Genomic DNA, 14147 nt, shown 5'->3' on the forward strand with positions numbered 1-14147 from the left:
CGCTCTCTAGTGCGGGTGCTGAGATTATAATGGAAAAATCAATGCGTGGATACGTGTGGCGCTTGATTCCATAACAGGTCAGACCATATTTATAGTCATTCGACCTGACCATAATTTATTAAATACGGCGAAAAGTAAAATGAATTTTCCTATATATACATATGTACGAAACATCTCCAATTCTCGCCCAAAAAAAATCGTCACGCGAAAGGAAAATCAATTATGGCTAACATTGCCAAAAATAACCATTGGGTGACTAATGAAGAGCGACTGCAAACTACTTGAATTAAAGTACATTTCACAAAAAACGTTTGAGCATTACTAAAATGCTCAGATGTGACATGAAAATGTGTAAGATGAAATCAATATTTAGTCAATAATTATGGCTATAAGAATATTGATTTCGTGTCAGAATTGTTATTTATAAGTAACGGAAAATTTAAGAAAGCTCCATTGGTAATACGTAGGCTGGCCATATTTCCTAGAGAAATACGGGAGAATATCAGACATCACAATATTGACCATACGAGTCCTGGTTTTGTTTTTCTCGTTGTCCCGACTTTTCACGTATTTCCAACGAAACCAACTTGACTTTTTATTCTTGAAATCAACAATTGAAATTATCTCCCCAACTCAGAAATTACATTACGGTAATCACGACTACAAACGAGAATATTCATTTGTCATGGTTTTTTAATTCACTGAAGTGGACCTTCATTTAGCCGTGATTGGCGACTTTTTTGCGATTTTAGCATGATTTAGCGACTCTGCTAACTTTTGGCGATGATTGGCAATGTCCTGTATTTTCCTGTGTTTGAAGCTCAATTTCCCCTATTTTTCTGAAGCAAATATGGTCATCCTAGACATCACCAACTAACGGCAAAAATGATGCTAAAGAGAAAGTCACCAAATTATGTTGAAATAACGGAAAAATCACGCCAAACGCGGCAAATGAAACAGCCGATTAAAATCAATTCCACGAAATAGAATTTAACATTCTAAGATGAATATTCTTTTTTGGAGTTGTAATTTTTCATTACGTATTTAAAGAGTTCAAAATGATTTCAATAAAGAATAAAAATTCAAGTGAGCTTTGTTAGACGACGAAAAACGACGAAAAATGACGTAGAAAACGAGACATTTTTGCAAAAAAGTCGGAATTGCCAAAATACGATAATATCCCGGGAAATATGTGACGTATGGCCACGCCATAATACGGCAAAAATGGGACATTAATATTTAAAAAAGTTGTAATCACTCGAAATTGTATGAAAATACTGAAATGCCCCGTGAAAACTGTTCATATGTTGCTAGTTGAATTGCTAATGGAGACAAACTTTCGCAAAACGTGAATACATTACAGCAATTCACGATATTTGAACAATTTGACATTTACGGCATTTATATTAACAATATTGTTTGAAAACATTGAATCGTTACCTAAGTCGTTATCTCAGTTTTTGCATGGTAGAAAGTTTCCAAAATTTAGAAAAACGCGATTTATAAACACTTTTTCCCATAATTAAACTGACCATATTTGCTGGTGTAAAATACGTGAAATCGATCTTAGAAATACGGGACATTGCCGACAATTTCCAAAAATGACGTCAATTCATGCTTAAAATCCCAGAAAAGTTGCCTATGGATAGGGTGACCATACGTCCCGTATTTCGCGGGACAGTCCCGGTATTTTCTGTATTTTTGGTCGTCCCGACTTTTTTGCAAAAGTGTCCCGGTTTTTCCCGTATTTTACACGACGCTTACTTGAATTTTTATTCTTTATTGAAGTCAAAGATTGAAATTATTTTTCAACTAATAAAGTATATTATGATAATTACAACTATAAATGAGAATATTTATCTCCCACATTTGTCTCGGTGAACGTTTTTTTCGTGAAATTCATTTTAATCCACTGCAATTTGCAGTAACGTTTCATTTCCCGCCATTGTGATTTTACCGTAATTTTAACAATATTTGGTAACTTTGCTCGGTTTTGGCGTCATTTTTGGCGATGACCCGTATTTTCCCGTATTTGGTATCTCAATGTCCCGTATTTCTCTCGAGGAAATATGGTCAGCTTACCTATGGAGGAAAATGAAGCGCCACTGCTCAAATTGCAGCGAATTAAAAAACCGCTGTGGTGGTCGAGTGGTTATAGTGCCGGACTCGTGATGCGAGGATCCGGGTTCGAACCCCACAGTGGTGGTCGGCTGAAGTTGGTTTTCTGTGGTTCCCAACTTCAAGGCGCAAATGCGAGCCGATCTCCCCGTTTAAAAGTCTCGCCACAGAGAGCAACAGTCCTACAACGGTAAATCATTCAACCATAACACTTCACTCATAGTTAGTAAAACTGGGGGCAGATGACAGCACTACACATAACAAGCATTACACAGAAACAAACTTTACGTCAGGTTGCACTACACGTACACACACATTCCCGCATGTACCGATTCATTGGGGGGGGGGGGTTCGCATGTGTGGTGTAGCAGTAGTAGGTAGGGGCTCGGGGATCCATGATGTTCTTAAGTCAGCCACCTCGTTGGGCAATTTGCCTGTTGTGGCGTTGTATTTGTATTTGAAATAAATATTTGTAGTCGTAATTATCGTAATGTAGTTTCTGAGTTGGGAAGATAATTTTCATCGTTGATTTAAAGACAAAAAGTTAAGTTGGCTTCGTAAAAAATACGTGAAAAACCATGACATTTTTGCAAAAATAGTCGGGACAGCATAAAAAATAGAAATCAAGACTGCAGAATACGGGACATGTGGTCACCTTACCTATATTGCATCGAATTTTCAACTTTATCGTTTCAAAAGTAGATGGCGTTGCCAATGAATATTCTTCTCGACAAGAACATTCTTCAGTTATAGATACGGTTACCAACCGTCCTCCTTTTTGATATCATTTCAGGCGTCCTCTTTACGTTACGGAAAAAATTCGCCTTTTTGTCCTCCTTTTTCAGATTTTTGGAATTATTTTTCCCACTTTAAAACATTTCTTTACGGATATATATGAGTGTTTTTGTTGTTTTTTTTTCCACAGAGCATTCACCAATAGCCGCCGAAATGAATAGAATTTCTTCTGTTTCTGCTTTTTTTAACAGTTCTGCTTCAGAGTTGGTAAAACTTATTGTTTTGGGCGGTTTTATTGCTAGAATAGTGATGCCGGCTATTGTGAAAATTGGGATACGTGACTAAAAATTGTCGCCTCCTAAATTTTGCCGCTCGGAGCAGTTGACCCTCCCCTGTCCTCTAGTTCCGGCCCTGACGTTTGGTAACCCTACCTATAGGCAGTGGCGTATTTAAAGGAGGCCCCAGTAGCACAACGATATAGTACAATATCTGGACCATATTGTTATATATCGAAATGTCAGAGGAATATCAGATGTCGTAACTATGATATAGAACGATCTTGTGCTATATGGTGCAAATTATTTATGATGTTAATTGATCAAGTCTTTAATTTTTCAGTCGAATATGTATTTGATTCCATGTGAATAATCTCTACTTCGAAGGACAACAACTTGGGACAATAAATTATTTTAATGTAGTTTGAAAAACATAGATCTATATCATGAACCTGACAAAGATCTATATCAGATTCTCGATATAGACCTGATATAGATCTTTCAAAGAAGACATAGTTCTATATCCTCAACATGACATACATCTATATCGTGAACCTGACAAAGATATATATCAGATACACAATATGCTGATATATCAACATATTGTGTCCATTTAAATAAAAATATTGCCTTCAAATAAAAATTTGGAGAAAATTTAAAGTCGGTACAATTTTTTGTTTGAATGGAAGTTAAAAACGTTTGAATGAATAATTTTTCATAAGAAATTTTGATTTTAATAGGATTAATTATGTTGATATATAAAAATCATTTCATCAGTTATAATTGAATCCTTACTGTGTATGTTTTACATCGTAGATGTTGGTATTTTAGTAGGGAGCAACAACTTATCCACCGTAACTTTAATTGCCACTTTATAATTGCACATATTTTTTTAAGTTAGAAAAATTTGCTCTTGTTTTTGTTGTATATGTGTGTTTTTCTTAAAACTATTTATTATTTATTTTTTCACTTTGATGTGTTTTCATTTTTTACCATACTTTGAGAGTTTTAACTTTTTTGTGTTGCATATTTTTATTATGTTTTATTAGCATAAATTAATAATTTTAAATAATTAGTATACTACACAATACATTAATTTGTTTCTTTTGTTATACATAATTTCCTTATTTATAATATAATTTTTTCAATTATCTGCCTCAAAATGATAAATATATCTCACTATTTCTCTATTTTGTAATTTTTGTGTGCATACATATGAAAATGAATAAATTTAATTGAAAACACAAATAAAACGAACCATTACTTGTACACTAATGTAATAATAACATCCTGTAGTCAGTTCTGTTGTGGTGGGTTGGTAAGTTACAGATGGGATGGGTTCAGGGTACATGGGTACATGGGTTCAAACCCACCCACCTACCTACAGAAAAATGCAATTTTTTTTTTATTTCTTCTGAAAGGGCGCCATATATCGTCCAAAATTTGAAGTATTTGAATATATCATATTCACGATATAGATCTATTTATCTCTGACTATGCCTTTTTTTAGCCAGAACGATATCGTGACCTGATATAGATCTATATTGGAAACTGAAATTTTACGATATAGATCTATATCTTTGTGCTACTCGGGGGGCGATAAGCTTTATCAGGCTATATCCAGGGTGGCAAGTCCTGAGAGGCGGTAATGTGTGGCCAAGAAAATTATTAGAATGGGAGAAGAGCGGAAAATGTGTGTATAATCCTCAATATATCCACCTCTACCAAAACAGTGACCTAGAGTGCGTGCAAGCAAGTCAGTGACCAAAAGAATGACCTAGAACATGTGTAAACGATCAAAAGAGTGACCCATAAAGCAAGAAACATGTCAATGAGCAACCAAAAGTGTGACGTAGAGCGTGTGCAAGTATGTGATTGATCAAAACAGTGTTAAAGCATGCGAGTTACCAAAATAGTGTGAAAGTATGTGAGTGACTAAAAGAGTGACAAAGAGAGTGTGATCATGAGACTGATCAAAAGCCAGATTTAGAGACACAGGTATACTTTCAGGAATTCGGGGGAGGCCAAGCGGGTATAAGCATAGGATGGTGAATACCAGGAAAGAGTAGTCAAGTAAATTTGACTGGGGGGGGGGGAAGGGCGACAATATTCACTTAGCCCACAGGCAGAAAAACTAAAACTATAACTGCGCTCCCGCCTACAGGTATGGAATGATCACGTCCCGAAATTCTCGTATTTTCTTGCAATTTTGACTGCCTCGACTTCCTTTTCTAAAAATGTCCCGTTTTTCATCGCATTAAAAATAAAGCTCACTTTAACCGTTATTCACGGAGATCAGTTAAGATTATTTTCATAAATTATAAAGTGATAATTATACCTACTATAATGAGTATTTGTCATGCTTGATATTTTTGTTTTGAAACACATTTTAATCCACTGTGGTTTACAGAGACAATTTCGAATCTCAGGTGACCATATGACCCGTATTTTACGGAGGCGGAATTATTATTTTTTGTCATCTTGGTATTAGTAGTACGAACACATTTTAACAAGAAGATACGGGACATCGAAAATTATTGCCAAAAGAGTAGCTACGTAAGTGGGCAAAGTTACCGATTGTTACGAAAAATACGGGACAGCGTCAATTGTCACCAGAAACTTTCCATTCATTGGGAGACCCGCTGGTCATTACTGAAATTGTTTGAAATGGTCTAGAAAAACGGGAATGTCCCGTAAAACACTCGTCATATGGTCACCCCAGCATCAGATCATTCTGTTATTAATTTTCCGTCAAGTTGTAACAGATTTTAAAACGTAAATTCCCTGATTTCGCCAATATAGTGTATTGATAAAATATTCGTAAAATGTACATTATTTTGGAAACTCTTAGTCTTAAAACCATTTTACAATCTATCTGAGTGATAATTTATAGAAATCAGCAGACATAATATGTTTAAAATTTTATTTCACGGATGTTGAAATGTTTGGCCTTCATAGAATTATTTCGTAAACTGACGGTTATCGTTGCGTAATGTTTCGCAATTCGTCAAACAATCACAATAACGTGAAGAAAGTGGTTTTTGCAGATTCTTCTCTTTAAACAATGAGTCTTGTTAAGTGTTTTCACGAATATATATAAAAAATATGACAAGAGAGGCGATTAAAATATTGATTATTTTCACACATTTCATAAAAGTCCCGTATTTCTAAAGAACGCTTTGAAAATATCAGGGTTTTTGTCTAGTATTTTAGTTTTCAAAGAGAAGAGAAATCTCGAATCACTGTTTCTATTATTGATTATTTTCCAGGGTGTCTCAAAATTTCACCCAGAATCCAGGGCCGTCTTGACAGCACTAGGGCACTGTGGCAGCCAAGCTCGAAATACTTGTCTGTCGATTTTCCTAATTACTTTTGATAACCATTGTACCAAATCTCATTATGATGAGGGTCCTATGCATTTGAGGCCTACTCAGCCTGTGCTGGCTCATAGGCAGAGGTATCCACCGGGCGGTGTTATTCCATCACATACATAGGATTTCAACATGGGGTTACGCTCATTGGCTAAGATCATAATTACGTCACTGAAAAGCGAGGCCAGCCACGACCACCTAGATAACCTAGTAGGTTATATAGGAGGTCGTGGGCCAGCTATGGTTTTTATGACTATAGCGCCATCTGGATTGGCATTCAACTAAAACCGGCTATACTATTATAGCATGAAAGTTCTTGAAATGTGGGTTCCGACTGTCGCATTCAAATGAAACTCTTCTTTGCTATTGATAACCCAATATAAAACAGGCAATTATGTATAATCATCGGATTTATCACGTTTATAACATAATATATATATATATATATATATATATATTACGCTTTAAATGTGATAAATCCGGTGAGTATGCGTAATAACAGGTTATAATGCATAATCGAAGGCCATGTGTTAAGTTTCCAAAATTTCCCTAAATTTATCACTTCCACACGGGGATTATACATAGTACCCAAGCGTCGTTGGTAAACATGATATTATGCGTTCTAAATTCATCGCATTTTATAAATGTCAAGTATAGCCTATGTCAAGGCAACCAGGTACGCTTGGATATTATGCCCATCTCCGGTAAAATTATGAAAGATATATAGATGAAATAATTTGCATACTGGCAAAGCATGAATAAATAGAAGAAATGATGCAGACCAGAGAAAAATAAATAAATAGAAGAGATAATTTTTGCAGACCTGCAAAAAAATACAACAACCACCGTAAATCGTATATAGACTGTATTTTCGTGGACCAGCAGTTCACTGCTCTAGATCCCTGTTACACAATTTAGAACCTTTTGCTGTATTAGACTAAATTCTTTGTAGGGGCGTTTTACATTGGCGTATTTACAGGGGGCTTAGCGGGCTATAGCCCAGGGCGGCAAGTTTAGAGTGGTGGCGAAATTTGTATAACCATAAATAAATCCGCCTCTGCTGAGACAAAAGTCAGGAACTAGGCCAGTGATTGGTCCAAAGAGTGACCTAGGGAGTTTGCAAGCATGTGTGAATCAACAAATGACTTTTTCTACACAACGAGGAAGCAGACCAGGAAGTGACCTAGAGCTTGTGCAAGCATGTAAATGACCAAAAGAGTGTCTACAGAGTGTGAAGCATGTGAATGACCAAAAAGAGTGATCTAGAGCGCGTGTAAGCATGTTTATGACCAAAACAATGACATAGATCCAGGGCCGCAACTAGATGATTGGTCTCCCGGGGCAAGCGCGCATTTCGACGCCCCCTTGTAATGTTCAAGGAGAGGTTTCAGAATGAAATTTGCGCCCCCTCGGGTCTAGTGCCCGGGGCACAAGACCCTCCTGCTCCCCCCTAGTTGCGGCATTGCATAGAGAATGCGGGTGAAACGTGTAAATAATGAAAAGAATGACCAATAAAGCATGTGAGAGCGTCCAAAAGAGTGATCTAGAGAGTTTGTAAGCACGTGAGTGTACAAAAGAGTAACCTAGAGTTAGGGACCAGGTCAGTGAGTGACCTAGAGCGTGTGCAAGCATGTAAATGACCGAAAGATTGACCTAGAGAGTGTGCAAGTATGTGAGTGACCAAAACAGTGTGCAAGCATGTGAAGGACTAAAACAGTGACTTAGAGAGAGTGTGAGCATGGGAATGACCAAAAAAGTGACTTAGAGAGTGTGTGAGCATGGGAGTGACCAAAAAAGTTACTTAGAGAGTGTGTGAGCATGGGAGTGACCAAAAAAGTGACTTAGAGACATGGGTGAACTTGCAGGGGTGTGGGGGGGGGGAAGGCCAACCGGGTAAATAAATAGCCAAATAGCCGTGCACATGGCGGCGAATTCGAGGAAAGGGTAATCAAGAAAACTAGACTAAATTGGTGAGAAAGGCATCAATATATTCATGTAGACCACAGGCAGCAAAACCATAAATGCTCCTCTGAGCCAGGGCCGTCTTAAGAGCATTGTGGGCCCTCGGGCCACATAATTTCTTTGAGATCCTTACCGGGTAAATTCTCGAAAATTTCAACCAGATCTCATTTTTGTGAGGCCCTCTCTTCTCTTGAGGCCGTGCCCGGGTGGGCCCCACGCGTTAAGAGACGGCACTGCTCTGGGCATTCGTTTAGTACAGAGGGCCACAAAAACGACCAAATCTGGCAATATAATTACACGTTTCCCTAAGATTCACAAAGATATTTCGGATATTCACGGAATGACGACAACCATTAGATGAATGCACGATTCCAAAGTCCACTCTGTAAAAAAAAAAAAAAAAAGAAGATCTATTTCAATGGTCACTCGAGCAACGATTTCCATTCCAGAAGGCCACTATATCTATAACATCCCATTGATATATTCCTCTTCAGAAACAGTAATACATTCAGGCAAGATCATTACAATGAGATAAGGAGGAGACATCAATAAGTGTCGAACATCCGACTGAACCCTAATAAGGTGACGACCTCTAACCCGATAAAGCTGACGGTGTCCGCAGAGAAAGCAGAGAGGACCGTCCAAGGACAAGTGCAAGTGCCAAAAAAGATACACACGCATATTGAACTCGAAGGTGACCTTAGTGACGTGATTGGGCGAAGTGAAATTCTTTAGCAATGAGCAAAAAATATACTCATTTTTACTTCTTTCTTTCTTCTCTTTTCTAGAACCTTCTATCTTAGTATATTGAATAGTTATTTGTCTTTTACCTTTCAGAATTATTATTATTATTATTATTATTCTTTGGCGTTTGGAACAATGGCCGTTGTCGACTGGATCCGGTTTTTTGACGAGACCCCTAACAATTCTGGGAATATTACTAGTGTTTCGTTTTATTTGTAATGTCCAACTTGAGACAAGTTTCTACATCGCACGAAGGCCATTTTGTTCCTTTTCTGTTGTTGTAGTACAGTGGAACCTCGTTTATACGGCGATCAACAGGCCGGGTCAAAACGTCGTATATATATAGCAGTGGTTCTCAATCTTTGGAAGCCCGCGGCCCGGTTGAGTATTTTATTTTTTTTTCGAGTGGAAGACCCGGGTCTTAATAAATGGGTAAGAATTATAAAAGGTGAATCACTCGTGGCCCAGTTTGGCTGATGCCAGGGCCCGGCGGTTGAGAAACACTGGTATATAGTGGCGTATTTATGGGGGGGGGGGCTTAGCGGGCTATAGCCCAGGGCCGGATTAACTCATGTGAAGAAATGATTTTGGTGCCCGTCCCCTTTACTTTAACCTTAAAGTATGAGAATCAGATGTATTGGAACGATTCAGAAAAATCGTTTCACTCAAGGCCTATGATCCCATTGCACGGTAGCCTTGATTGCCAGGGAGGCCTCATGACATATTTATCTGGTTAAAGTTTTGGAGAGAGCACGTATGCAAATTAGTAGGCAGGTATTTATAGCAAGGAAGACGAGGGGGGCCTTAGAAAAATTTGTTTTACCCAGGAGCCTACGATGCTGTTGAGACTGCCCCAGGCTTACTTTATGGAAATAGAGCAAAGGTGCATGTGAATCACCAAAATTGTGACCTAGAGTTTGTGCAAGCATGTGAATGACCAAACGAATGACCTACAGAGCGTGTGAATGACTAAAAGGGTTACCTAGAGAGTGTGAAAGCACGTCAATCACTAAAAGAGTGATCAAGAGTGCGTGCGAGCATGTCAATGACGAAAAGAGTGATCTAGAACGTGTGCAAGCTTGTGAATGACCATAGGAATGACCTAGTGCATGTGTAAACGTGTAAATGATCAAAAGGGTGATCCAGCAAGGAACCGTGCCAGTGAGCACTCAAAAGAGTTACCTAGAGCGGTGACCAAAACAGTGCGCAAGCATGAGAGTGACAAAAACATTGTGCAAGCACGTGAGTGACCAAAACACTGTGCAAGCATGGGAGTTACCATAATAGTGTGCAAGCATGGGAGTAACCATAATAGTGTTTAAGCACGTGAATGGCTAAATGAGTTACCAAAACACTATGCAAGCATGTGAATGGCTAAATGAGTGACCAAAACAGTGACTTAGAAACACAGGTGTACTTGCAGGAGTGGATGGAGGCCAACCGGGTTATTGCAGAGGATGCCGAATTCGCGAGCAAAGAGTATTCAAGAAAACTATACTAAAATGGGGGAAGGGCGGCATGAGTAAGTCACATGACTGACACCATAGGCACCGAAATCTAGGGGCTGAGGGCATTTCAGCAACCCCCGATAAATTTTATAAGGGGAGCTGTTCCCCAATAATTTCCGAAAAGAAAGCACAATGCAATGCACCTTCCCTCTCCTGCGTACGCGCTTGAGTCCCATATATACGGGACGACCAGCAACTTTCAGCCCTCTCAGTGTTCTCTTCATGTCGGCGCCTCTAGCTGAGAGTCTTCTGGAAAAAAAGGCCCTCCCTCCCAACAGACATATAAAATATTCAAATAAACTCAATGTGTTTGACTGCATCTCGCGTTTTCACTGCCTCTACGGCGTATATGCTCAAATGTGACCCTCGGAGTCATCTAGTGCGGTCTGCGATCTCAACCCTCGTTTTGAGAAAATAGACTAGACGACACATTTCCAGATCACTTAAGTGACCCGCGGCGCAATTCCAGAGCACTTAAGTGGTCCGCGTCAGTTGGTGTATAGACAGTTCCGCACGGTGCATTTCCGCACTTGTGGAAACAAAGGCACTTTCTTGTCTTTCTTTTTCTGTTTTTCTTCCTGTCCTTCTCTCCATAAGTGGACTGAAGTTATGAAGGGGCTGTATCCACATGAAATTGTGACTCTGAAATCTTCTTTCATGCATATATGTGACTGGAACATGGCCCCCACAAGGATAGGGCTGACGGGGATCCAGCCCGGGGGCCAGGAGAACTCATCCATCATCATTTTTGTTTTTTCACGATATAAAGTAATCATAAAGGGGCCCGTGAAAATCTGGTCTGGGGGTCCGCAAAATATTGCAGCCTAGGGGCCCTGCTCAAGGATCTGGGGCCATGGATTGGAATTATGGTTTTTGTCATTTTTTTTAATATTCCAACTCAACCACAATATAGTTTGATTGGCATTACTCGGTGAATGACAATCCAAGTGTCCGTATATAATGACTCATTCTTTTTCAACCAATTTTTCATAATTTGAAACAGATACAGTCGAATCCCGTTTTAACGAATACCGTTATAGCGAAAATCTCGTTCTGACGAATACTTTTCTAATTCCCCCAGATAAGTTTACATGGGAACAATGCAAAAACCTGGAATTCCTTTACAACGAAATTTCATTATAACGAAGTGATTTCTCCGGTCTCTAGGAGTTTGTTATAACGGGATTCCCGACTGTATAACTGTATATGTGTATATATACACTTCATTTCTTACCGCAGATCAGAACAAGAGAAAAAAAACCCAAATCACGACGTTTCCTTCAGAGGATTACACAGTAGGTGCAGTAAAATATCTCACACGACCTTTTTTTTTCTAGGCGGTGTACTATGTGAAGATGATGTCACACACTTCTCCGCTATCCATACAAAGGTTTTTTTCACAGCTGGCTGATGGGAAAATATATTTTGGGGAAAATTCAACTGCCCCTGCGTGGAATCGAACCCACGTCCTTTCACTTTCAGCGAATATCCCAATCTTTTCTTGGAGTTCGTGTGCACTGAACGGGATCGTACATGGACGGATATATAATTAACTCAAAAATTCAAAAATTTCTACCCTAAAACTGAAGCTGAGTAGCCGCAGGTCTGAAATACTTCTGAGGTTCCAATTAACCTTCCTTTATTACCAAAGAGTTCTTTCTCCTTGGCGTTAAATTTTCCCCCCCAGAATGGTATTTTCAGCATCAATTTCAAGACTCCTGGTAGAAATTCTATTCCTTAACATTGATTTATTGATAAGTGAATGAAAAATGACATCAATAATACAGTATATTGGGCATAACAGATTTCAATTCCATAATTGGTAAACCAAATCCGAAGATCAGAATGCTTATCCTGGGTTTGAAAAGGAATCTTAAATACCGTGACTTTCTTATGAGTCGAGCAGAGGTGAGATTTTGAGGGCAAAACAAGATGCGAAAGGTACGCTGAACTGGACAAACGCATTTCAAACATTCCGCTTAATTATGAAATCACGCGAAAGATATTAAAAAATGTTCGGAATCCTTAGCTTATATATTGCGGAATTGAAGTAAACTTTTGCAAAAAAATTTTATTATGTGTTTGAACATGTAGGAGAGCGGGATTATACCGAACAGCGGGGAATTCCGAACACCATTGTTCTCGGTCACTGTTTGAATCTAGTGGGGTCTGATTAGGGTTACAGCCTGACCGCATCCACTGTAAACTCATTGAGCAGGCGAATGCTTTTCTAGCTGTGTTATTGCGAGTGGTGTGTAAAAAACAGTTTTTTCGGATTAGTAAATTGGGGCTAATTTGCATAAGGGATACGTAAAATATGATCCGGGTTTAGAGCAGTGAACTTAATATCATTAGATTCAACGTTTCTTTAGCTATTTATCAAGTAGGAAGAAAGTTTGGTCGGTGTGTACATTTCGAGGTTAGATTGAGAAATTGCCACGAGGTGTCGTTTGGGGCAATTCCAAACACTTTGTTCGGAACTGCCCCGCTGGTGTTCGGTATTGTCCTTGATGCTTTGTTATGGGAAATTTTGTGAATAAATAAATGATATTGTTTTATTTTCACTGAAATATGGATTACTTAAATTATGCCTTCTTAACTTTCTTGAAATGCAATTTATTTCAGGCAGCACTGCTCAGACATACAAGTTCATGGCGAGCTGGACTCGTCATTTCAGTTCAAGGGGTCAGTACTACTTTATGAATCCCCCGTCACCAATCATAGATGATGATATCCAAGAAGGAGAATGCGGGACTTCAACATATGATGATATTTCGATTGGGGAGGAAATCCCAAGCTCAAGTGTAAATGCACTTGGTGCACCTGAAGTTGGTGGATCAATTCCACTGAATGCGGAAATTTCTACACCATCTGGAATGCATTTAAACAAAGTTCTCCCATTCTTAACTTAAAAATGGTAAAACCTGGTTCAAGACTGCAACTTTCAATGGTTTTTACATGGACACCAAATAAAAAAACCCTTGACGATGAATCTAAAGGCTCGAAATAAAAGAACTGCTGGAAAAGATTAAGGAAATGAAATTGTGCGCTAAAGAAACTTACAAATGAAGAACTAAAACTACGAGAGAGAGAGAGAGAGAGAATTCTGGTTCAGGTGTCGTTTCTGTTCTGGGTGGATGCACTCAGAAGAGTGCAGTGGTGCACAGACTGCAGAAAATTTGTGATTTTTGTAGGCAGCGTTAGGCTCTATGTCAGTTTCAACTCTGCTGTTGATGCTAATTTTGCTATGGATTATAGATGCAAATGTTACTTAAATTTTTAGGACATTAAAAGTATACATATCGATTGAAAATAATTACTACCTTTATGTTCACCTTAGTTGTATATTTTCACGGGAACAATCAATTCTAGAGTTGATTATTTCATTTAAGTAATTAAATTAATTAATATCATAAAAAAAACTACGTAACGGG

This window comes from Pholcus phalangioides, unplaced genomic scaffold, assembly GCF_987345545.1.
Source record: "Pholcus phalangioides strain wild (caught in Gottingen) unplaced genomic scaffold, Ppha-v1.0 ptg000017l_1, whole genome shotgun sequence".
NCBI lineage: Eukaryota > Metazoa > Arthropoda > Arachnida > Araneae > Pholcidae > Pholcus > Pholcus phalangioides.